Consider the following 24,862-nt stretch of genomic DNA (forward strand, 5'->3'; position numbering starts at 1 on the left):
AAGATCAATGATTCTCTTTTATTATGGCAGGTAAACAGCCAGACTCTTGCCTCCAGATATTCTAGCACAGAAAAGTTCTATTGGTCAAATCATTTTCACAAAAAAATATCACTGAAGATCTGTAGTCATCAAAATAATTTTGCTTTGAAAAAAAATAAATAGCATGTAAATTTACACAAAGGAAGTACATTTCCTTAGTTTATTCTCAAGCTGGCAGTCAGAGGCTTAACTTGAGCCTTAATCCCTTTTAGCTGAAAGCCCCTATAGCTGGAAGTTCATCTGCCAGCACTCTGTCAGTCCAGCTATTTCTCACGTCAGCTGGTGATGAACAATTACTGACACATTAATCCTGTATCACTTCCTCACAGACTGGGCTTTGTCTGAGTTTGAACAGAATGAGACGAGATATAGTCACTATTTCGGACTACCTAGGGGTAGTGGGGAGGAAAGGAAAAATAAAGTTTAGGAGTATAAATCATTAAAAAGGACTCTGACTTCTTTGAGCATGAATTATTAAAACCATAAGAAACAATCATCAAAACATTTTCAAGGTTATAGTGAAAGTATGGGAATGAGTTCTGAAAAATTAAAAAGCTCTAATTTTTAAATAAGCTGCTGCACAAAAGTACGAAGAGTCATTCACAGAGGCAATCATTTCAGAATTTCTTTCTGTAATGTTATTGCCATTCAGTTCCCACTTTGCCATAAGGTTTTGTTTTTTCTTCACCATATGAATATATTGCAAATTAAGAAACATTTGTGAACCTCAGATAAAAAACACAGCTCTACACATGGCAAACTGGATCTTCCACTGAATTTTCCCTCATTGCAAATCTTAGTTATTCAGAAGGGATTAATTTAAGGCGTAGATAATAAAGCTATCATTTAAAACTGTTATAAGTACATTGATTTTATTTTTACTTTGATTTCACTGATTAGCTAATTAGATTAATATTTTGCTGGTTATTAAAATAAGATTTCAAAAATTACAGTGCACGTCTGTTTTATAAAGCGAAAGTTCAATATACTCCTCTGACCTTTCCAATATTCTGAATTTTGATTGTTGTTCTATTTCTCTTCTTGTATTGATAAGCTGTAAACATACAAAACTGAGTATAATAGCAGTCAACATATTTAATGGGTCTAGCAAAGCAACCCTAAGCTTCTATTCTGACCTAAAGACAAATATGCAGGTGAGGGGGGAAAAAGAAGTAAACCCATCTTCTCCAGAGGAAAATGCTTATAACAACGTGTTTCAGAGTATTTTGATATATATACAAAAATGAGGTATTTAGCAATCTTTCACACTCTATTGTTATCACTCAGTTCCAGCCACAATTGATTTGTGGCTGGCTTGAATTTTGAATCTGCATGATCTTCAGAACTGACTGTTTCTTCTGAAGAGCCAAATGATAAACTTAAAAGTTTAAGATTTGGGTTTCGGTAGCTGTAGACCCAAAGGTACCAAAACATCCTCTTACACATCTGACCCAGACAACATTTCAATTACAAATACCCATGAAGATGTCTCTCATTTTATAAGTTTTGATGCCCTATTACTGTTTCCAGATACTTCCTTTATTGCTGAGCATTTTGTTGTACCCATAAGAACTTTTTGATACCTGAGGGAAATACTGCACTAAAGTTATTTAGTTAACTATTACAAACACATTATTAGGAAATAGTACTGTCATAGGATCTTTCCTCTTAAGGCACAAAAAGGTTTTGGCTTTTAAAAAAACCCATTTTTCTGTTTTTCTTGGAAAAACATGCCTAGTTTATAATACAGAACTATATAAACTATAATATTATAAGAATCTTACAGTGTTAAAGTAATGCTATAGAGTTACAATATTCCAAATAGTTGATTTTAAATAATTGCCAACAAGTTTGAAGAGTTTTCAAGACTTCGACTTTAATTGTTTTCAAACACAGTTTTCCATCATTTTTTGATACTTTCTGTCAAATCTTGTGTAAATGGATAAGAGTGGGTGGCTGGTTTCTCGACCGTTCCCCTTTCTCCCACTCCACTACAACCTGTAGATAACTCTCAGTCAGCCAAGGAGAGAACTGAGTGTCTTAAAAAAGCCATAAAAGATTAAACTTAGAACTTATAAAACTAAACAGTCAATGACACACATAAATATGAGTCAAATTTAACATTTTTTGTGGCACCATAAAAATCTTCATGACAGCTAAGCATGAGAACCTTAGAAATGTGTTGTGCATTAGTTCAGTATAAGGTACAAAAAGGGATAGTGGGAGCAGAGAAAATAGTTTGTGATCTACATCTCAAAGAGGATGATTTATTCCTCTTGGAATAAATTTTTCTTTATACAACCTCCACAAGGAGGATGCAACTATATATAGCCTGTAACTTTTTACTTTTCTGGGAATACACAGGCTTCTAATTTGACACTTGGGAGTTTCTAGAATCAACAATGAACCCACTTTGCTAAAATATCCCATGAATTTAGTCCTTCCAATTCATTATTTTTACTTTAAATAAATTATTGATTTCTGCAAAAGGAGGAAAATTCTAAGCATCAGTTGCTTTTCTGTTCCATCTCAAAGTAGTCTCTTTTTTAATATAAAAAACATGCAGGTTGAAACATTTTAGGGTACTTCTTTTAAAACATCTTATGGAGCAGTTTATCACATGGACAACTATAACAGTTTAATGATGAAAAAGCTGCAAGCTGTGAAATTGTAAAATAATCAGTATAACTGAATATGTGTAAGTGTGGAAAATATAGGGGTTTTTTTTCTCACATATGATTAAGCACAACTATCTAACCTATCTAATTATCTAAGGCTGTATTTTCAATTTCAAGTATTTTATTATCACCAATCAGAAGCATCTCAAAAGCATTCAGAACCCTATATATGAAGCACTGCCTGTTTCCTTACATGAAAGTGACATGGCACTGTGCCATAAGAGCCTGTGACCAGATTCTGAACCCACCCTATGCATATCCAAGTATGCATAAGATATTCATCCTAAGAGTGACTCATCCCATTAGCGACTTTGCCTTCAAGAGAATCTATCTGGTAAGTAGCTGACAAAGGTCATTAATATCATCTTTAATCAAATTTACTTTTCCATTTCTGTGGATAATTCAGTGTAGGATAATATAGTTTTTTTGAAAGAAAAAAAAAATAATTATGATACAAAATAGGTACTCGAAGGATGTCAACCCACAGCAGAAATTCCATCACTTTTTGGCAATCTTCTTTAAACAGACTTAGACATAACATGGTGGCTACAAGAAATATTATAGTGGCTGAAATATTTCTGTCACAGTCATGCTGTCTTGGGCATAAAATGAAATGTGCTGTTTGAGACTTAATTCTGCATAATACATTTCCCTGTAAGTAGACACCTCAGTTCTTAACCTAGATGTACAACATTCTGTATGACTCTCTGAACACAATGAAATTTTAACTCAGATTGTGCAATAACCAGTATCCCATAGTTTGATGACAAACTTTCAATTTGTTGTGTAACTTCAATGGAAGTAAATTTTCATGTATGTATAAATAGAATTCTCAGGGAAATGGAAGCCTTGTGAAAAGATATTGCTGCATCTTGAGAGTCAGCACAGACAGTGAAAAGTCAACCAAGTTTATTTAATATGCCTTTAACATGTATAAGAATCTCTTATGGAGGATAGGTACTTTTTAAAGTTCACAAGATGCTCTTAATAGAGTTCATGAACTGTAAGTCTCCTAGCTCTGCTCAGACCTTGATGCCGTGCAAGCACTGCTTAGCAACATCTAAAAGGGGTGATGACATTATTAGGAGTGTTTTGGTTACAAATCTGAAGCACAGCACCATAGAGGATGCTATGAAGAAAGCTCACTCCCTCCCATTCAAACTCAGAATTGCTGGAAGTGCTGCTCATACTGAAGCCAGAGACATGGGTTTGACAGGTGTAGCACTCAGTAGATAAGGAATTGGATAGATGGTTCCAGTCAAAAAGCTGCACTCAAGGTCTCCAAGTCCAAGTGGAGGTTATTGATGAGCAACATTCCTCAGGGTCCAGTGTTGGGACCAACAATTCTTAATAACTTTGTCAGCATCAGGGATGGTGGGATCAGAGCATCCTCAGCAGCTTCACCAACAACACCAACCTGAGGGGTGCAACAACATGCTGGAGGGAAGAAATGCCATCCAGAGGAGTGGATTCATGGGAATCTCATGAATTTTGAAGGACCATTTGTAAGATCCTGTAGCTGTGTTGGAGCCATCCCAAGCACAAGTACAGTCCAAGTGCAGAATAGAGAACAGCTCTAGGGAGAAGGACTTGTGGGTTTTTCTGTACGAAAAATTTTACATGACCTGGCAATGTGAACTGGCAGCCTGTAAAGCCAACCACATCCTGGGCTGCATCCAAAGCAGTGTGTCAGGCTGGGCAAGAGAGGGGATTCTGCCCCTCTGCTCTGCTCTGGTGATGCTCCACCATCCAGCTCTGGGCCCCCAACAGAGTAGGGACATGGATCTGCTACAGCAAGTCCAGAGAGGGAATAGGAATGTGATCTGAGGTCTAGAGCACTTCTCTGAAGACAGACAGGAGAGTTCAGCCCAGAGATGGCTTTAGGAAGGTCTTGTAGCACCTCCCAGTACATGAAAGGGACAGCTGGAGAGTGACTTTTACAAGGGCATGTAGTAAAAAGAAAATAAGAAATGGGATTAATCTAGATTTAGATTAGTTTTTTGAAGAAATTCCTTATTGTGAGTTTGGTGAGGCACTAGGACACGTTGCCCAGGGAAGTTGTGGATGCCTTGTTCCTGCAAGTGTTCAAGACCAGGCTGAACAGGCTTTGAGCAACCCTGTCTAATGGGAGAAGTCCCTACTTATCAGGCTGAGGAGTTGAAACTAGATGATCTTTAGGGTCCCTTCCAACCCAAATTATTTCATGATTCTTTGATAAAACTTTTCAAAATAAAAATTGATGGCTTTTCAGCATTCATTTAGCAACAGTATTCATAGTTGTAGTATGTATAGTTGAGTCTGACTGCATATAGTGTCCTGCTTTCCATACTTTGAGGAAATAACTTCTGTGTGTGTGATCAAACCACTGGAGAAAAACAAAAACAGAAATCTGGGAGCCAGGAAGTAAAAAAAAAAACCAAACCTTTTGTACTGCTAAAAGGTGTGTGTTTTTCAACTTTCCAGACTACATTGAGAACAATGGCTGCAGACAGAATATGCAGGATCAGTCTGGAAAGTGCAAAGGCAAGTTAGCTATGAGTGTACAGATGACAATAGAAGTAAATGGGTTAAGGTCTACAAGAATTTTATTCCTCTGTTTTTTTCATTACAGTCAGCTCTCTATATGAACTGCACTACAGGGATGTCCTGTTACTTCTGACCCCATTTCAAGGACTATAATTATTTAATAACATCACAGATAACATAATTAGCTCCTCAAATCTGGGTTAGTTGCATGACATATTTAACAGAAAGACCCAGAATAACTCTCCCCTGTGAGACACTGTGCCTTAGCAAAAGGAGAAAATAATATCAAAGTAACCGCATGAATAACATGCTGCAATATTAACACATCTGTTTCCTTACAAGCAACTAAAATGTTCTGGAATTATAAAGTGTTTATGTATTGTTTTTTTTATTGAATAAGGATAATTCATTAGACCAGAAATATCTAGCCAGTGCAATTAATTAATGGTATAGTTAATGTCCTTGTTACATTCATTAAGCATTAATTTCCCTCTGCCTTTTTTCTCCACAATTTAAATATTTTAAATAATATTTAAACCAAATATAAACAATTTAAATAATACTAAAACATAATTAATACTGTGTTTATTATTATTTACCAAGTCCTTTGCGTTACTGACTTTTTCTCACCTCAGTAACAAAGATGTAGGGCAAAATTTGTCTGTCTGAAGTCCATCATTGCAGCAATGCTATGGAGGCCTTGCTACAGGCAGATCTGTCACTGCTGGGGTGCTGCAAGGGCTATGGGTGCTCCTGTTCAGGAGAAAACAGGACAGGCCACAGAGCAGTTAAGACAAACAAGGCTTCATGTGTATACATCTGCTGACTGAAAGTTAGGAAATATGCCTGTCATGGGTTTAAACCAATAACTGAAAAAATAACTTATTTCTTGCTGTAAGATATGGATTAGAGCAAGAGCAAAACAGGCTTAGAACTTAAAAAGGAATAAAGAAAGTTTATTAACAAACTACAATAAGAACACCAGAATAAGAACACCAGAATAAACTTCCAGAAAACCCTTTTTATCCCCTACTACCCACCATTCCCTTGTTCACATGACAACATAGAGACAAAAACTTTGGAACTTTGGTGTTTAAAACAGTCCCAATTCCTGCTAGAGTCTTTTCATCAGTCTTTGTAGAGATACAGAAGTTTTCTTCTGCTAATTTATGGAGTTTTCCACAAGAAAGTTATTTCTGTTATAGCTTTCTATTTTTCTGATGCCAGCTGCTCAGAACTCTTGTCATCAGAATTCACTCCTCCCATTTCACATCACTCTGAGGTGTGTATGGGCCATGAGTCTAGGGATGGCATTTTAAGGATGAGTTATTCAAAGGCGAAAGTCTTCTTTATCTGTTTCTGTGAGCTCCACTAGAAAAGTTTTCTCATTGCCCCCCAAGGCTTCAAATCTTCCAGCACTTCACTGTATCACAATTACTCTACTTTTTACTCGAAATCCACACTTTGAACACTCCATTCCTCCCTATATCTCTATCATTAATTAAAGGAGTTCTTTCAGGACTTTATTGTCCATCTCCATAGCTTTAACAGAAAAATATTTCAGCTATATTATATATATATATGTATATTATTCAAAGCATCTCCTTATTCTCTACCTTTCCTGAAGCTTATTTTCTTAACTGTCTCTGAGAGTTTATAAAGTCTCTTTACATGTTGATCACTCTCTTTTTCTCTCTGGATAAAAGGATTAATCTGCAAGTCTCATCTGGGTAATGAAAGGGATAAAATCTTGCCCAGGCTTTGTAGATGGTTCTGTGATCTCTGCTGGAGCAGCAGCTGGAGTTGTCTGTGATGGAAGATTCTTCATGGCTGCTCTGCAGAGCGTGGTCACTGTCTCAGCCTGCCGCAGGTCCAGAGCTTTTTTTCTTTCTTTACTCGGCAGTCTCTGGTGAATTCAGTCACAGCAAAAAAACTGCAGCCGAGCCAGGGACCGGCCTGGCCCGGCCCGAGCCCGGGGCAAGCCCCGCAGGCCCCATCTCCCGGCCGGGAGCCGCGGCAGGCCCAGCCCAGCCCCTGCCTGGGCCGCATGGCCTGGCCAGGGGATGGGAAGCCAGCTAAAGCTCTGTTACCTTTCACAGCCAGGAAACAAAGAGACCAAAAGTGCTCTGACTTTACATTTTAAGGAGGTGTTTACAAGTTGACTTCACTTTTTAATGGTCAAAACTGCTGTCAATTCTTAGAGATGACTGATAATTGGTCAGGAGGAAAGACTCCCATCAGCCACCAGCAGCTTCAACTTCCTTAGCTCCCAAAACCACCTCAAAGGTAAAGCCACCCCATGACAATGCCATTAAGAGATAGAGGATCAAGAGCCCATATTTGTCTGTATTGTATTTGCAGTGCACTTTTCCCAGAGGAAATAAACGGCATGGCACAGTTCTTTGTAGCACCCAATTCATAAGGTGCAAGACTACTGCAAAAAGGGGTATCGTAAATGCAAATGTTACACAGAAGATGAATAAAACTGCAACATATCCATATTGACATCTGAGCAAAAATTGCTTCACACAGTTTTAATAGGCCACAGTGAGACAATGCAGCAAATAAAAGCGGTCACATTTCCCATAAACTACCTTTGACAAAGTTATGTTTCCTCAGGAGAATATATAAATGAGTTAAAAAAAGCTTTTGCTTAAATGTGTTATGCAAAGAAGTAAACCTAAAAGTACCAAACCAAATGCAAAATATGTTTGATCTCCATTATCTATATGAAAACACAAAGTGCTCTCTGTTGGGGGGTGTTCAAAACACAAAGAAATCCAAAAAAGGAAAGAGGCAGTGAGAGCAATTTGGTAATTACCCTGTTATTTGAATTTACTTTTTCAATTAAAAAGTTCAAATTATTTTTGCAGGGATACATACTGCCCATGGCTACAAGGAAACAACAGTACAGTGTATAATATTCAGCCAGAGCAATTAACCAAAGACAAAAACCTCTTTGGACTGCTCACATTTGAGCCTCACTAGCAGCAAAAGTATTATTTCATTCCTGGCTCCTTTTCATATAAATATGTTTATAAATATACATACTAAATGCTTTCAGAGAGGGTATCAATACCTTTGCCTCTACTGAATTAATCAATTTTTAAAAATCTAGATAAACTAGATAAACTATTAGAACAAAAACACCCATCATATTGATTTCTGATATGCAGGTGACTATTCTGAACATGGAGAGGAAATAAGGAAGGTTGTAGAAGTGTGAAGCAGAAAGATGTGATAAGATAAAAAACATAAGCATTTGTTTTGGTCAATTTTTTATTTTAAGAAAAAAGTGTCAAACGCCAAAAATTCTCTTTAGAGACTAGCTATTACTATTGGTTTTACACAGAAAGCATTCAAATATTGTAGCGATAACTGAAATTTTTAAAAGCCCTTATAGATAAAATTTATTTGTGACTAATCAGCCAAATATTTAACCACATAGAGAGTATGAAACCTTGAAACCTTAAACACAAGTGTGGGTATAGTTCTTCTGTTGTTAAAATTAACTGAGTGATGAAGTACTTGTGTGTCCAGAGGCATCCTCTAATGTGACAATTTTTATTGCTAAAAGAGTAGTATCTCCTTCTTAAATTTCATTAAAATTAAATTTTTTTCACAAAACAAACCAGACTTACAGGACTTAGACAGTATGAGGTTCTCTTTTTCACTTGTGCGCCCACAGGCCAGGCAAAGGACAAATGCAAAACATAATTTCAACAGTTTTATTATTTATGCAAACCTATAACATCAGACTTATAATTGTCAGTATAGAATCCATATAGGTCAATTTTAGGTAAAGAAAAATAAAAAACAACAATGACATTTTCTTCATAAAAATTGTAATGGAGTTCTTATGCAGCACAGATTTTGAAGGAAGTGACAGCTGGTTTCCAAGAGAAAAGAATTTATTCTTGGATGCCTTTTCTCCCAGAGAAGCTTATAGGTAAAAAGATAATTCAGTAATTTTTCTAACATATTGCACTCCTCCTAAACTAACATGATTTAAAATTACAATCAGTCTGAGAAACTGGTAACAAACCAGACAGCATGTGAGACATTTTAGAAAATTAGACTTTTTTTAGTGTTCCACTCATTTTAGAGTGGAACACATTGTAACACAATGTTACAATTACAACTAGCTCAGCATATTTATTTTGAATCTCATATCATGTTTTTCAAATAATTTCTGAAACTAAGAATAGAACAGGACCTGCATCTGTAAATGGGTAGAAAATGTCACAATTTGTTATGCTTCCTGACAGAAACAAAAATAAAAAATAGCAAGTAAGCCATGATTGTAAATTCAGTCTGAGGTGGCATCCATTAGCAAAGTTACAAATCCTGAGCAAAAGATGTTCTGAAGACATCAGGTTATTCAGGGTTTCAGAAAACAAAAAGCAGGTTAATTCCTGAAGGCCCAGATTACAAGCAAGATAGATACTTCAGAACTACAACTAGAACTACAACTAGAACTGGAACTTTCTGCCCAAAATGTTTTTAGAATATTTAAGTCCAAATAATTCAGTAATTTTTTAACTTCCCTCTGCACCCAAACTAAAGAGACCCTTATTAGTTCAGACCAATTGTCCATTTAATGTGTTTACTGTAATCCATTTTTAGTTTGACAATGGCTTTAGGTGACAAAAGGTGTAGAAAAGCATAAGTGAGAATAAGGACTGGAAGCAGAAGTTGACATTTTGAAAAATATAAAGAAGAGTGGGGAAGAGTTAACTATACTCATCACTTTTGCTCTTTGTGCCAATGGTTGTTATTAAGTCTCTTAATGCTGTACACTTAACAGTTGATGCCAAGTAGATGCTACAAGAAGCAAAACCCACAGGGATACTTCCATACATGTTACCCTATATCGCTGTGCCATTTTCCCTTTTCTTTTTCTTTCAGGTCCATGACCTCATTTAGGTTATCCCATGCAATGCCACTCTCAGTTGAAAACCTACCTTCAACTGCATTCACAGGAAGGCATCAAGTGACTTCCATCCTTAAAGTGAGATCTATGAGCTGTTGAGGCCTGGTAACCCACAGCTTTTTCTTATGGTCAGACACCCAGATGACTAAGAAGGTGTTTCAGTATCTGCTTTCCATCTGAAAGACAACTGGCTAATCTCTTATGTTTTGGGGTTTCTTTATATTAAAGCTGATAAAACTAAATTCCATTACATTTGTTGTACAATTATTTATGTTGAGTAATCTGGAGTTCTGGTTAAGATCATCTATTATTTGAAATATTAGTGGATACCCAAGATGTGCATTTTCCTTCACTGTAAGTCTTCACTACAGTTTGTCTAGTATATTTAAAATTCTCTCAACATCATAATAAAAAAATACCACACTGTAGAAAGTCTGTGGAAACTAGAAAAATATTTGGATATGATATGCTTATTTGTATAGCAGCCTCCCATGCTTCGTTTTACGCTATGGCACCACTGAGCTAACTATATATTTACTAAAAATGCATGCTACTAGATATTGCACATGTCCACAGAGATAGTTTCTTCATGAAAGCAGATATTTCAAGTGAAATATAAAACTCTATCCTTCCAGTTTTTAGATCATAGTTTGGGAAGTACTGTTTCTTGTACATTGTATCATCTGTTAAGCCCAGCAGATGTAACACATTATGTTTTGTTATTGTTCACTCTTCTTGGAACACTGCATTTCCTCCCGTTGCTTCTACTAGAAATTGCTGCACAAGAGAAAGTTAATGAATCTCCAGAAATTCTTTAGAACTGTCAAAATAATGAGATCAGAGAAAAATCAAAACAACTTCCTGGAAAAATTAATTTGATGAATTTTTACAAGAGACTTTAAAAATTCCATCTCAGAAATTATTCCAAGAAATAGAATAATTATAGCAGTAATAATTATGTACACTAAATAACGGAATATTATTTTAATCAGATATTAAAAACCATACTCACTCTATTTAAATCTAATTATATAATAATTATAGGGAAACGCAATACATGAAAATTACATCATGTAATGCCCCAAGCATTTAAATATTTAGATGTTCTTTCAAATAAGCAGAAAGAGATGTGTACTGATATTGGCTTCCAGTAATTTCTGATGTGCATGTCTGTGAAGATTCAAGAAGTTTTCAGGATGGGCTAAGGGAAGGCGTTGATCTGGGGCATTGGTGGCATGCTCCACAGGCTGTCATTCACTAAGCCAAATATCTAACAGTACCTGCTTTTCACTTATATTACCCAGCAGAGCATCCACCACATCAGAATGGCTGGGGTGGGATTTGATGTTATTCACTTATCTAGAAATTACTATTTGAACATTGTTATTGGCGTTTTCTCTGGATACACAACTTCTAGTTGTAGAATTGGCTATGCTGCAACCTGTCTGCCAGTCTTGTAGCTGCTTTTGTCTCCCCTTCACAGACAGGTGAGCACATGGTGCAACCATCTTGGGACAGCCAGACAAACCAAGTATTGCAGAGAAGCATAAACACTTGCAGTGTCATTTGTAGCCTACGGAGATTTCTAACTTTTGTGGAACACAGAGCAAGCTATTCCTTCTTCCAAATAGCAGCTAAAATAATTTATACCACTTGTTTATTTTCAAAGGCAAAAAATACTGGTCTTAATTTCTCAATAATATAAATTTATCAATAATATGAACACTATCAGCTCAAAAATATACACATTTTGCATATATAACATATATAGAAATCTTGGCCTCAACAGACAGACACGGTCAAGACAATTGCAGTTCCTAGACTGACTTTCTGGTTTCAAAAAGCATAGCATGGTTTGCTTTTTAATCTTTCAAGGGCCAGTATCCTAAAAGACATTTAAGCATGGACTTGTCTTACAAATATATAAACCTTAAAAATTTATAAACCAGAGAGAATAAAAAATTGGGTCAGTGTCAGTAATAGATTAATTTTTCAACACAAAAAATTCAATTCTCCAGCACACTCTTTTCAGGATCCTTTGAAGTAAACAGCAGTAGAATTGGAACATGTTCAAGTTCAGAATTTGCGTATTACATTTTTTTAATGGAGCTGCTTTTGAGTACAAAGAAAATTAATGAGTCCTTTAAAACTACATCATTTTATGTTTTGCTTTGAACATATGGTTACACTGAGTCGCAAGGTTTGTGAGAACTGGAATAAACAAGAAAGAGTAAGTGTCTATGTCTCAGCAGTTCAAAGGAATACCGTGGGGAGCCTGCATCAAACCACAAAGCCCCTATCCTTCATTACCATCAGTTTCAAGCAGATATTTGGGATACAAAATTGCAAAGGGGGGTGGGGGGAATTAGCTTTAATTTTTTTTTAATTATTTTTCTCTTTTTGAAACCCTAACTGCATGAAGATTATGCAACTGTATAAAACCATATTTAACCATTAATCAATTATAGGAAGTCTGTCCTTCAAAAAGTCATGCAAACTTCAACAACTCAAATTATATGAAGATTCATGAGCTAAAGATTTACATTTAGCACTGACATTCTTTTAAATCAATTTTGGAAGAAGGTTACTTGTACCAAATTCCTTTTTTAACTGTACGATTCACAGTCCTGCTTTCAAAAACAATTTCAATAATATTGTAGTAATTACGCATTCAAGTTGCTTCTACAGTGCACACCACAAAATATCTAATCCACAGCATGTGGAGCTGGATTAGCCAACTTTCTTACAATTTGTTCCACTGTTTTTCTGACTTCTTCTCAGAATATTTGTTATAAAATTAATTCAATATCCTTAACTTATTGTAATTTGACCAATTAAAAAATCAAAGCAAAAATAAGTGCTAGAATATGATGTTTCAGGAAAGCCTGTTATACCTGTTCATCAAGCACAAAAGAACAAGGGACAGAAAGATGTTTCAAAATAAATAAAAATATTTTACCTCAAGCTTCATAACTCTAATTAAAAATGTTTCATAAAGTATTTTATTATGGAGGTTATAGCTGTGAGTAGATTAACATCTATATTTATAATTACTTATTGACTATATTTATATGCAGTTAACAGTACGGTGAGGTAAATTTATCTTACATGCAAATTTATTTTCTAACAAGTAAAAAACATAGCTTAATTATATTCTGGATTAATCTTCTCTCATTGATGCCTGACTTCTCTTTTATATGAGTACTTTTTCGGAAATAACTGCTCTAAAATACATGTTGGTGTACCCAAAAGTGGTATGAGATCAAAACAGGACTAATAGTTTTTCCTCTCTTTTTTTTTTATTCTATTTGAATATGCATAGAGTAGGCAAAGCTTTAGTATGGGCACATGGCAAAGATCTGCTTTTTCATTGTCACAGTGGGTAAAGGGATTATGGGTAGATTTTACATCTCAGCCAGAACACTGTCAAGAAAATTTTGCATACATGCATACAGACATACAAAGTAGAAATACGCCTATGCTTCACTAAAGAGTATGCTAAAAGCAATTAATCTCCCCTTCACACTCAGTGTGAATAGCTTAAAGATTAGTTATTGTTATTTTTCATCTTCCAACACTTCCCTCCAAAAATGAATTATTTCATCATATTTATGTATGTAAAGCTTTGAGTATATTTGAATCACAAATTGCAGGGGTTTTTTCCCACCTGAGGCAGCTGGTCCTGGGGTAATTTAAAGTGCTAGGTTTTGCTCTGGCCATGATTTTGATGAAAAGATTGTCAACTTGTAACTAAAGAATGGCCTAAGTGGTTTCATACCCATCAGCCCTCACTTCTATTTATATGAGTTCAATGTGAACATAAATCTGACACAAAAGTTCATCTATGGATGATGAACACCATATATCAGTGCCAATCTTCTAACTTTTTTTTTCACTGAAGTAATTTCTCAGGGCATGTCTCTTTAGACCAAAGTTTGGAATGAATCTTTGTATTTACAACTGCATTTTCTCATCAGTAGTTATATAATTTAGTTGTATGTATCAGCAAATTAATTACAAAATACTGAAATATTTTTGCCATGTATGCAAATCTTTCTATAGGAGAGATCTTGAATCACATTTTTTTGTTTAATTGTATTGTTAATAACTTCACTGGAATTAATGAAATATCTTATTTTTAACAATGTTGCAAATTATTTTTTCACACTGAAATATGGAATATATCAAAATATGTGAATAACATATTACTCAAAAATAATACATCTAGAACACAAAGATAGTGTATAAATAAAAGTATAAAAATAAAAAATATAAAAAATAAAAGTATGTAAAACTACAGTGAATCCAATAGAAGAAAACAAAACAGTATCAATTTTTGTTTTCTTTTTTTTTCATCCCTCCCTACAAAGAAAAACTTCTTGCCCTTAGTTTTAAATACCTTTGAAGCTTGCTTATCCTTTGTAATGTCCCTTTGGGCTGTACATATTCTGTCCTATAAAATAATTAAATATATGTTGAGCTATATGATGTTAATGAAACTGGAAGTAAATGGCTTTGTACAGAAAAAGGAAACATAATTCATTTATAAAGCACACCTACTTTCACAAGGACCAAATAGCTCTCTGCCTCCTGAATGGAAATGTACAGTGTACTCAGAGCTGAAGTGTGTCTCTGCATCACCAGAGAGGGAAAGCCTGAGCCCCTAGGGTAGTTCTTTAAGTCTCTTTGACTATACAAGTTAATACTGAGCCTCACATAGCAAACCTTGCTCTAGCTGGAGGATGAGCTCCCCCATGGTGCTGCTGGCCTTTGCATGAAGCTTTGTCAGACTGCTACTCTAATCAGTATAAAAAGAAAAAAAATTCTTATGAACTGATTACATTTCATGGGTGTGTCATGTTTAGACAACAACATATAAATATATAAATAAGTATCAAATCCAGCCTTGTTGTTATTTACACTTATTACACCAAATATTACTCTTTTCCGTGTGGATGAATCGTCTTCTATTTAGCTCTGTTCCAAGTCTTTCATGCCTAAACCTATTTAGTGGGTCAATGTCACAAATGTATCACATTGTAGCTATATATATATATATATATGTCCATGATATTAAATACTGTATTGTTTGTCAGATTTATCCTCTCTTATAGAGCCAATATCTGTCACGAGAGCTAAGGATCTTATGATATTTGTAGTTGCCTTAAGTTTGGCTGCTGGTTGTTGCTGTTGTTGCTGTTGTTGTTGTTGTCATTGTTGTTGTTGTTGTTGTTGTTGTTGTTGTTCTTCTTCTTCTTCTTCTTCTTCTGCTTCTGCTTCTGCTTTTTCTTCTTCTTCTACTCCAGAGTTTCAGCAATAAAGAGTGGCAACTCAGGGAGTCAGCTTCAGATATTGTAGTATTTTACAGTATAGAAACTTCCTAAGATACAATTAAATATATTTTTTTAAATCCCTCTTATTCTCTCAATATTTAAAATCTATGTCAACTCAACAAGAAAAATGTGGTCCTGTTAAAGATGGTCCAGGGTATGGCCATGAAGGTGATCTGAGGTACAGAGCATCTCTTGTGTGAAAACAGGCTGAGACCCAGAGCTGCTGAACCTGTAGAAAAGTAGGCTCCAGGGAGAGTTCACTGCATCTTTCCAGTGTTTGAAGGGGTCTTGTAAAAGGGGATGGACTTTTTAAACTGGCAGATAGTGACAGGACAAGAGGCAGTGGTAAACTGAAAGAAGACAAGTTCAGATTAGATGTTAGTGGGAAATTCCTTGCTCAGAGTGGTGAGATGCTGGCACAGTTTGTACAGAGAAGCTGTGGATGCCCCAGCTCTGGAAGAGTTCAAGGCCAGGCTGGATTGGGCCATGAGCAATCTGATCTAGTGAACAGCAGGGGAGCTGGAACCAGATCTTTAAGGTCCCTTCCAAAGCAAACCATTCCATGCTCTTCTTTGACTGTAAGTATTTTCAAGGATGTTTGACTTTTACTAGCAAACCTGCTTTCACAGATCTATAATTTAGCATAAAATCTCATTTCTTTCCTAAAATCTGCTATCAGGCAAATTCTCTTTATAATCTATTTGTTGTAGAAAATGGAATAAGATAAAAATGCTTTCAGTTCTTCCTTTATGATGCAAAACACCTTTTCTTACTAAATTATACTTAGCTAAAATAAAAGGATAAAAAAGCAACATGAAAAGGGTGCTGGTACGTTTTAAGAATTGTCTTTCCTTTCAACAGCCAGGTGAAATTTCATACTAATCCATAAATCTAAGAGTTTTACTCCATATGATTACTGCTTTCAGCTCTCAATAAATCCACGTATCTTCTTTTTAGATCTTGATGAGGTCTAAGGAGGCCAAAATATTTAAAAATAAACATATTTAAACAATAGTAAAATAAAAGCCTGTGTGCAAGTCAGGAAAGGAACCGGGCATCCAATATGTAGTGAAGTGCATGCAGCCAAATGCAGAAAAACCTGAAAAGTTTAGCTACAAAAACAACTTTTAGGAAATAAAATCCTTCAAGTAAATGTGATGCAACCACTCAAATTGCTGTTTACTCAAGCCAGTTCAAGTATCTGAATATGAACTACAATATGAACTACAATATGAACTCTCATTTGCAATTTTTTCTCCCTCTGTCATACTTGAAAAATCTCGTGTGTAATGCCCTAACGCTCTTACATATAAATAGAGATATGCAGATACAGATACATACACATTACAGATACATGCAAACGTGTGTGTGTGTATATATGTGTGTGTGTGTGTATATATATGTATGTATGTAGTTTAGTATAATTCCACTTCAGTAATGCAAAATGACAGTTCAAAAAGTGCTTGTGTTTTAGGTCTGTTGATGTCGTGCAGGATGTTGGCATTTTGAGGTGCTGTGCTTACTGAACCCAGGGGGCAACAGCAAAAAATTCAGTTCCACAGTCTTCTCTAAATTGTCAGCTGAAGTTAATATTTTAATAAAGGAATGAGTCTTCTGCTTATCTGAAGAAACAGTTATGCTCATTGCCATATGATCTCATAGCAGTTCCTGAGTCAGCAAAGCCAGAACCTCCCATGATCTTCAATGGGTCCAGATTAGTTCTTTATCATGTTTAGCTGAATAAAGTGTAGTGGTACATTAACGCACCAATTTCTAACGAGAGCAAAAATTAATTAAGCCAATGTAGCAGAAGGCCAGATGAAGATCCTGTCTGACTTTACAGGAGAGAAGACTCTACAGTCTGACTTTCTACAGACAGAAAGTACATTTAGACTGCTTTGGCTGAATTCACAATTGTGACATAAAAGATGCTGGACATATTCAGAAAATAATGCAATTGGTTTTTGAAAACCAGCATCTCAAATCCATTAAATGGAAATCTTAGTCTCATTTTCTTTTGTTCCTGACAAAAAAAAAATGTTCCTCATTTTTTTTAGGCCCTGAAAAAGTACTTCTCATTCAAAAAAATTAAAAACATAGACCTAATAATTTTTCTTCTGTATGCAAAAATTTGCTTAAAATAGACACGGATCAAAGAGCAAGAAATTGAAAACAGACATGTTTCTTTCAGGATTTTGTATATCTTCTTCTTCAGAAGCACCAGTTTCAAAAAACAAGGTTTTCAGTTTCTGTGCTTGTTATAAACTCAATTGAGATTCATCCCACAAAAAAGACATCATTAATTTTCAAGTAATTTTCTTTCTTTTTATGTATGACAAAAGGCTGGGTTCTATGCTGAGTACATACAGGGAGTGAATTTTAATTTATGTAATGAGTGAAAAGTACGTTTTATGATCTCTGCAAAATAGGAAAATTCTTGAATCATTATTTTTTCTGTCAAAGCCTCCAAAATATTGCTTTATTATCTCAAAAGGTAATTCACATTATATAATTTTTATACACTTTAGGAACTAATTTATAAAAACATTACCATTCAATGATGAAAAAATTCAAGGTCTTTTTCTGTACTTTTTAATACACTAAATAATCCTTCTAGGTTTTCTTGGGGAGTTTTTGCAACCAGATCTTTCTTACATGTCATGGAGAATAAAAGAAATCATGCTATAGAGTATAGAGAAATGAGAGAGACTGGAAACTCAGAAAGTCCAGTGAAGGATTCATGAAGTTTGTTGCAACTCTGGCTAAGTAGTTTCCAAAAGCTTTGATGAACCATATTCAAATACCTGCTTCAACCAAGTATTTCAGAGTAAAACCCTTTACAACAAGAATGCTGACTACCCCATCAAAATCTCTCTGTAATTTTACTTTGTTTTTTCTTGTCCTGATCTCAGGGGTCACAAGGAACATTATACACCATTCATCTCTGAAGCTTCCATTTAGTCTTTGGAGACAACTCGGGCTTCTTCAACTCTTCTTCAGGTATTCTGTTATTCCATAGCTGTTCTCTGGCTAACATCTTCCTTGAACGGCAGTTTTCAGGAAAGAGCAGAAGTACCAAGACAAAAATCTTCAGCTCTTACAGTTTTTTAAACAGCATGACAGGTCTGAGTCATGTTCTGCTTGCTATTCATCATAAACATATTCATGCCTATTTGCGTTGCAGACTATCTGAGCTAACTTTAGAAATTTGCTCCTGTTCTTATTACTCTTCTGCATAAATTAGATTAATTTCTCAAATTATTTTGAATTCAAAACCTTTCCCATGGTTCTGGTTGTGAACCTTAACAGTTTGATATAATCTGCAAAACCTGTATATTATATATATATATATATAATGTGGATTATTGCTAAGAAGAGTAAAGATATGCTTTCAGTATTTGCATTCAGAGATGTATGTTATTGGAGCATATATATTTATATGTCTGTGTGCAGTTCATGGCAGACTCCCACGGAACCTTATTTACTACATCTCCCTTTTGACAATGAGCCAAAATCAATCTTAGATACTGTCACTTTATACAAGTTTCATCTAACAGTGTTTTCCTTCAAACTTCCAGGTGGGAAGAAAATTTCTCTGCCTGAACAGAGCGGAAGTGTAATTTTCCTCAAACAAGCACGGGGCTGTTGAATGTGAATCAACTAAGTTGATTCTCTGAATACATTCCCTGAACAGATTAAATCTCCCCTAATGTAAACAGCTGCCAAGAGGCATGGAGGAGAAATAGTCAGTGAGGGAAGTGGAAATGGCTCAAGCTCCCTTACCATTAAATTCACCTACATTTTTTATGTGATATGTATTTACCTGACAGATTCATCAAATATATATTTTCTAAGAAAATCCTTATATACTTTATAGTCCTTAAAAGGAATATTTGAGAATTAGATATATTATATAGAGAGAGTGTGGAGAGTTTACACACATAGATCTACCAGAGTCCAAAGTGTCTCCTTTTTTATATATCTTTTTGTTTATAGCCCCTTTCAAAGTGTCTAGGTGTGACAGCCATTCAACAGAGCAATTTTAATTGCCTGTATAAACAGCCATGTACAACACTCATGAAAGAGTAGCTCAGATTTATTTACTTTTCCTTGCTAATACGTTCAGTCGTTAGAACAGGACACAAAAATGGCTGATTTCCTATAACCTGCCTGACAATCAGGGAAAGCATTACATACTACTGACAGAACAGCAGAGAGAAGAAGAAAGGTCACAGTTTTCTATCAGACTTTAAATACTTTCTGAATTGCTGCAGAGCACAATATAACATCAGGGGACACAAGTGAGCATCAGCTGTATGGTTTTTACAATAAGACTAGGGGTTTTTTCATCAGATACACATTTTCATTGCATTCTCAAATAGATGGGGTCTCTTTCTTGAAAAAGAACCCACCCCAAAAAATGAACCAAAAAATGAAACCAATGAACCAAACCAAAAAACAGGCAACAAAAATAACAAAGGACTTTATAAAAAATATTTTATTAACAATACCCATAAAGAGGAGGGATGTTTGGCACAGAATTTTTCCCTTTTTCACCTGCAAGGTGAAATGTGTTCAGAATTCAATGGTCTGAATAATCAACATTCTCATCTGAGCTACAGTGGCCATTAACTCAAGCATACTGAGAGTATGTTCCAAAAGGCAAAGACATGATGTGGGATCTGAAAAAGCCTGATGTAGTGGTTAGGGGATATCATGACATATGCCCAAAAGCACAAGCTTCACTGTGTTCTAAGTACGTTGATTTTCTGATTTTGCTGCCATAGTGTTTGCATTTCAGAAAGGTACATTTTCACACAGCCTCCTACTTAAGGCCAGAGAGAAGAAACACTGCTGCTTCAAGAGATTGGTTGTTGAAATTGCCATTTAGCTGACTCTCAATTCAAAATTTTTAGTTTAGTAACCTTTTACTTCTTGTGCTCTTACCATTATGAGAGACTACTTAGTGAAAGAAATGAGTGGACCTATATCATCTATACCCCCTGAATATCTGAGTGTACATTTTAAATACATTTCATTCTACTCTTTTAGGGTCCTTTCCTGAGAAAGAACTGAATTAAAATGCTTACATTTTCATGCAGAAATATACTGCAGCATTTATAAAAATAGTAGGGAGTCCACCCAGAGGAAGTAAAGCAGCTTCCAAGATTTTTATCAGTCAAATGTATGTGGTTTGATTTTTTTTCTCCAATTGTTTTTTTTGTTTCTGCATTTTCTGTGATGGTTGGCTGACATACTAGGACATAAGAATAATCAGAAGATTTCATCAGTGTCATAGCTGACATGCTGCCTAGTGGAAGAGTAGGAAAGAATGCCAGCTGAATGCAAATTGAGATAGAGTTCAGGAAATAATTAGATTTTTAATTGTAAAGGTCTTCAGAATGTTTCTGTAGTTCTTACACGACTGATTTCTCCTTAAGAAGCAATAAAGAGAAAAACAGGCCATGGTATTCAGGATGGAAGGAGACAAAACTGGAAAAAAACCCACAAACTTTGTGGATACTTAAAGAAGCAGTATCTAGTGAATTCCTAAGATACATGTCATACAGACCTGATTGGTCATGGCAATGGAAAGTGCTTCTTTCATTAATATCCTCATTATGGTCCTGAGGATATTCTGAGAGAGAATTTTACAGCTGTCAAAGGACTGATATATTGAGTGAAGTACTAAAAAGAAGTTTGTACTGTATCCCTATTAAAAAAAGTGACTGCTTTAAGATTGTGATAACATCCTGTCTCTTTTATTTTATTAAGACTAAATCTATTCACTTTCTAAAATGAATCTTTTGCTTATATGAAAGGTGAAAACATGTTTTTTTTTATGGTATGAGAAATCATAGTGTGTGCTGAAACACAACTTTCTCATAATACCCGTGGTTCAAACCAGCGTAGGTCATCTGGCTTAAGACAGCAAGAACAGATTATCCATAACTGACTTAGTATCACTCATACTGTACTAACTCTAATTTACTAAAACTAGCCTCAGCTTAATTTTTTATACTGTAAGCATTCAGGGATTCTTTGTCTTGATTACTTAATTGTATGTGTCAAACCATACTTTGCATAAAAAAACCCAAAAAAACCACATTCTTAACTTATATTTGTACTAATCTCCTTTCTACTTTGCTTATATTAATTATATAAAATATTGCCTCGGTTTGAAACAGGACATATACTGTTCTTATAGAGTGGGCTGGTCATGATTTCTTTGATTATCCTTGGAATTTTCATAGAATTAAGAGAAACTACTTATATTAAGGGTATTTTTCAGCACAGAATTTAGTTTTTATATGAATAAAACAGAAAATGGGCTCATTTTCCCACATTAAAATTTGGTGAAATTTATGTTTCAAAATGGTAATTTTTTGTTACAAAACATGTGCTTTTTCCTATGACTTGGTGTCTCAAGGCTCTTTGGAGCAGACAAGAGTGTGGTTTTGAATGAGGAAATGATAAGTTAATGAACAAAACCTGTGTCAATAGCTGGAAAAGTAACAACTAGGGGACAGAAAGGTAGGGGAAAATGGTCTATCTGTCAAGTCAAAATATTAAATTTTTAATCTAAGTTCTTTCCAGATTTTGTTCAGAATCAGACAGAATTCTTTGATGGATATTGGCTTGCATCCATGTAGAGCGCACAGAAAACTTAATTTGTCTCATCAAACAAAGAGGACATCAACAAGAACATCATCAAACAAGATCAACCTACTAACATTATTTTTATTCTCCATTACTATCCCTAATTGAGGTATAAGAAGTTACTGAATTCATAAATGCTGTATTAAGCAATAACAATACATATATATATGAGCACAGATTGACTAACTTTTGCATTCATGTTACTTGAAATGATGATATTTAAGCATTAAGAATGCTTTGTTGTTGTTTCATACTCCTGATATTTTGAAGGGAGGTGATTTCTGGTTATAGCTTGTGTTAATTTTGAAGGTAATCAGCTTACCAATTTACCATCAAACCAAAACACCTGCTCTTCATCCATTTAAAATCCCTTAGGAGGGATATTTCTGTTGCATAAACGAGAAAAACCAGCCCAACACTATCTTACAGTAGGGTTTTCTGTTTAAAACACTGAAAGCTCAGTCCAGAAATATAGTTGTCACAGAACTCAGGTTAAGCCATTAAAGTTTCCACAAATTATTTTAGCATTTCCTAAAGTAATTTATATTCAGAAGAGAGGTCAGTCTTTGCTTTGAAATGGATGCATCTTATTCTCAAAAAGAAATACCATGCAATATTTGAGAGTGAGTAAAATAATGCTTTCGGAGCAGAAACAGTTATTTATGTTATTTATCTTTGCTATTCAGTAGCTTACACATATAAATGCAAACATACTCACATATGTCTCCCTCCCCCAGACACATCTGGAGAATTTTAATACTGGAATGAAAATTCATTTCTTATTGAGTGCAACATTTTTCTTTTTCCCACTCTTCTTTTTTTTTTGCATGGCAGGGAACAGAGAAATTAAAAGCTTTCTACACAATGTCTTAGAATCTGATACAGATTGATAGTTTCTGCAGAGAGACATAAGATAAGGAAAGCAGACTTAGAAAACCAATGCATGAGGAGAGCTGCCTAGCAGATATGAAATCAAAACTGCTCCAACCAGCTAATGCTAAGACAAGGAGATGAATTCTAATAAAAACTGTGGAACAGCAGTAATGTTTCACTGTACAAGATAAGCATTATACAGGAACCCTCAACACCTTGAATATTCTAGTACATGGAATGATTTGGTTATAAGGAGGAGAATACAATTGAGAGATTTTACACTTAGCCAATGAAAAATCATCATACTCTTTTCTCAGTTATCACTCATGAGACACCTTGTCCAAAACTAGTAGACTTCCTACAATATTTCTGCTGATTTCAAAAGCTTCTACATCAAGCCTCATATCACCTATCTAAATCCTCTTTTTTGAGTTCATCTAAGCCTTGATAATAAATTGTCACAAATATTGCCAAGTCTGTTGTATTCTGTGTTTTCTTAGTAAAGACATTGAAGCTCTAATTAAGGCAAAAAACTTCGTTCTTTCTTATTAATAAGGGGGGGTGGGGGTGGGGAATGAGAGAACTGATAGCAAATCCATGGGTTTTTTTCACTAAACATGTTTCTGAGGAATGTTTGAATACAATAAATGGAGTTGAAACTTTAGGGAAATTTTCTTTTATTTGGAAATGCATTACTATTTAATTGCAGTGTGTTAAAACTGTTTACTGTTTGTCTCATTTTCAGATCATTAAAACTAGGCTACGAGCTATTTTATATTTTTTTCCATTTCAATTTGGAAGCCATCACAGATAGTAAGCTGTGAAAGTACAAGATGAGAAGTGAAAATCTAATCTGACTGGGGATTCCATTTATATTTATGGTATTAAGACAGAGACGCTTTTTGACAAAATCAGTTCAATTGCTAAAGTGTGAAAAGTTTCAAAAGAGCAACTAAAGGGATTTTTGGGATTTAGCAGCAGGAAAACATATAGAAGAACTACTACTTTATAGTCTATTAAAATGTAAAAAAAATGTTAAAGAAAAATATAGTTGTAGTTTCCATGTTCTTATTCCTTCTGCTCAGAGGCCCTTGTCTCATACTATCTCCCTGATCTTTTATACTGATGACCTGACACTCCCTTGTCCTCCTTTGAAATTCGTTTTTCCAATATCTTTGGCCTCCATCTGCTTTCATTTGCTTTTGAATTGACATCTGAAGGGATTTGCACTCTCAGAAGGCCAATGCTATTGATGCCTGAGCCTCTATACCTTCATTGATCTTCTCTTTCACTGGTATCAGAAAATAATTTTCAGTATCCCTACAAGTGACCTTTATTTATTCTCACATATCAGCTTTGATGATATTCAAGTTTTTAGTGAAAACAAACATGTAGGTTAACTTCTCTCAAAATGCTTCCTATAAATTATTGCGTATTTTTACATAGAAATGAATCAACTCTGCATACTTTTCCTTCTAAATTGTCACGATATGCAAGAGTTGGGCTCAATACATTTGTTATGAAGTGGGCAGTTAATGTATGTATAAAATGCACATCCCTAAAATGGAACAATAATCTCTCTATGGTTAATGATTGCTAATGCACTCAGCAAATTTTGGAATGTAAAATAAGTCTTGGGAAGCTGATGAGATGTTTTTAGGCAGGGACTCTTCAACTGAGTTTTGTGTCTGAGTTTCATTTTCAGAAAATAACTTTAACAGACCTGAAATCCCACTCCTTTGAGTCAACAAAGTAATTTATGAAGATGGGAAAAAATTCCAAAACAAAGATGGAAATATGGATGCCTCATGGGCAGACTG

At 35.0% G+C, this 24,862-nt stretch overlaps 2 long non-coding RNA genes across 2 annotated transcripts; one reads left to right on the plus strand and one right to left on the minus strand.

Annotated features, from left to right (window-relative positions):
* Positions 1-1,889: 1,889 nt before the first annotated feature.
* LOC147648217 (uncharacterized) lies at positions 1,890-7,272 on the minus strand. Its single transcript, XR_015280722.1, has 2 exons — positions 6,860-7,272; positions 1,890-5,996 (listed from the first exon to the last, which is right to left on the minus strand). It is a non-coding gene; the product is annotated as an uncharacterized LOC147648217 (long non-coding RNA).
* Positions 7,007-23,516, plus strand: LOC147648218 (uncharacterized). The gene is made up of 4 exons (XR_015280723.1): positions 7,007-7,113; positions 18,422-18,509; positions 19,088-22,278; positions 23,004-23,516. It is a non-coding gene; the product is annotated as an uncharacterized LOC147648218 (long non-coding RNA).
* The last annotated feature ends 1,346 nt before the right edge of the window (positions 23,517-24,862 follow it).

This window comes from Cyanistes caeruleus, chromosome Z, assembly GCF_971803275.1.
Source record: "Cyanistes caeruleus chromosome Z, bCyaCae1.hap1.1, whole genome shotgun sequence".
Taxonomy (NCBI): Eukaryota; Metazoa; Chordata; class Aves; order Passeriformes; family Paridae; genus Cyanistes; species Cyanistes caeruleus.